This window comes from Drosophila eugracilis, unplaced genomic scaffold (genome assembly GCF_018153835.1).
Source record: "Drosophila eugracilis isolate 14026-0451.02 unplaced genomic scaffold, ASM1815383v1 contig_423, whole genome shotgun sequence".
Classification (NCBI taxonomy): Eukaryota; Metazoa; Arthropoda; class Insecta; order Diptera; family Drosophilidae; genus Drosophila; species Drosophila eugracilis.
Genome location: NW_024573287.1, coordinates 928,911 through 931,501, shown reverse-complemented (window position 1 = coordinate 931,501; position 2,591 = coordinate 928,911).

Below are 2,591 nucleotides of genomic sequence, written 5' to 3'. Positions count from 1 at the left end.
ACTGAGAACTAACAACTGAAAGCCACCAAAGAATAACCATAACCACCAGTTTGGAAAGAAAAGTGTGGGGTAATCCAAAGAGAATTTTCCATTAACGCACGTGTGTGCTGGCGCCCAAGACCAGGACCTCCTCAGCTTGCCAAATTGCAACAAAAAGAGTTTGAAGCTCGGTTTGGGAATCTCAGTTTGAGTTTGGCATGAGGGTTGCATTTTGGGGCGAAAAGCCAGCTTCGCAAACTGACTGACAAAACCTCAACGTGCCACTAAAAGCATAATCATGCACTTAACTAAAGCCCAGCCAAAGGTTGTTGTAACCGTTCTGTGGGCAAAGGGAAAGAGTCATGGTCTGGGGCAGGGGCAAGGGCAGGATGTTCCTGGTACTGAGGTAACGCACGAAGAACTTAAGTCATCATCATATAAATAAAAATTTATGACTTTAAATGTGTTTGTGCGTGAGTCGGTATGTTTGTTTGTGTGGGCCCTGTGGTTACTGAAGTACGGTGGAAGCCCCAAGTCATGGTTTATCACCGGAGAGGAGTTACCCCTTTCGGAGTTGTGGAGGGGCGATGACGACATGCGTGACTTTATTTGCACTTGCACCTGCTGAAAGGGTTATTTAAAAAGTGGTGTGAAAACTGGTTACAGTTCTTTCAGTACCCACAAAGTGCTTCTGACACTTTAAATATTTAGCCGATATATGAAATAACTTAATCTTCTTTAAAAAATCAAGAGGTTTTAAAATGAAAACTTTTTCTTATATATAAAAACGTGTAACATCTATTGAGAAAGGGGTCTTAAAGTCTATGGTTCCACCAATGAATAGAAACTCAAGTCAGCGAATGACATTTCACTGAAATCCTTATCTAAAATGCAGCATACTTTCCAGCTGCGTTGTAGTTGATGACCTCTCAAGTGTGCCTAATCACACATAATATTCATGGCAAACAGCTTGAGTTTCTGCACAATTATGACAACAGACAGCTTTTACTTTCTTGTACTTAGACCCATCCCCGAATGTAAATTCTAGCTGCACGAGGGGGCTTGGTAATGCGAGAAACTAACAACGGAAAGCCGCTTGCCCGGCTACTTTTCAAGTTAAAGTTATTATCCTGAGGGCGGAGCCACTTGCAGGACTCAGCCACGCCCCTGCCGCCGCTCCGCCCCCGTGGCAGACTTGACAAAACTCGGCAGACTTTTGAATAAATTTTCAATCTCCAGGACAACGACGAGCTTGGCGAACGAAAAGCGCAGGGAGAAAATCATCAGCAGCAGCATTATGAATATGTAGCTACATCTTCTTAAATGTATCTGGCTGTTGTTCGTGTTGTTGGCTAAGTGAAAAGCCAAAGCCGAGTTGTGCCTGCAACATTTTTAAAAGCCGCTTTACTTTCCCTCTAAGACGGCAACTTTATTAAATATTTTTTTTTTTATTTTTGGGCCAGGCCAGCGAAAACTTTTCTTAACTGCAGCCAACAACGGAAGAAAAAGAACTATCCAAAATAGAATGGAAAGTTCTCTGGCTTTCGTCTTCTTGCACTTCTTGTTTGGCTTGACGTTGGCTGTTAAATGCTTTTAGCCGCTTTTTGTTGCCAACTTTGGCCAGAAGTTCCGCTCGAAATGGTGAACGATTTTTCGTACTTTGCCGAAATATGATTTAATTTCAGCTGATTTTTGGTGATATAAATTTAAAATTAATTAAGCCACTAAACAGCTGATAACAAATCCCCAATTAAACCGAGGACAATTAATTTTAATGCCTCTAAGGCAGAGAATTGTCTTCGGACCGATAAAATGCGGCCAAGAACGAAGTGCGACCATTTCTCTTTGTGGTCAACCGCCATTAACGTTTATTACACCCACCAAGTGCCCAGCAAAAACCAAAGAGCACATGCACAAAAATAAAGCCCCCCGAAATGGAAAAGCCCCGGCAAGAACAACGTTGGGCGAAAAATATAAATTAAAAATAAACATTACGCGGCGACAGACAATGGGTGGGAAAAACCAAGGAAAACTCACAATCCAAAAGGAGGACGAGTCGAAAAAAAGACGAAGAAGTGTGTAATAAAATAAAAGCAGGAGCCAGGTGAAAATTGCATTAGTCCGAAGGAGAGAACGATATATAGACAAAGGATCGAGGGCCATTGTGCAGCAGCATTTTAGGCGCTTAATTGAGCGTTTTAGTTATGCTAATTGTTTGCCAGCAACAAGGACAACAGACACAGGCTAATGGCCCGGTGTAAGATGTCCTTTTGGGTCCCCAATTCCAGCTCGCATTTATTGTTGGCCATTTGTTATAAGTGGCATCCCCGAGATCATTAAAGCCAGGGGGCTAGTGGCCTGCTTTCGGGTCACATCGTGAACTTCTTTCTTTTCCTTCGGCACGCTGACAAATGTTGACCAATTTATTATGTTATTGTGCGGAATAAGGGAGATGATGAAGGTCTGGGGAGACTCTTATTAAGGTAGCAATTAAGTGCTGATTCGAAAAACAAAACAATTCGTTTCCTTTATAATTATATGGACAAGATCTGTGAATTAATTGTCTGAAAGGAGATATTGATAGGATAAACCGTGTATCATTTTCCCTTAAA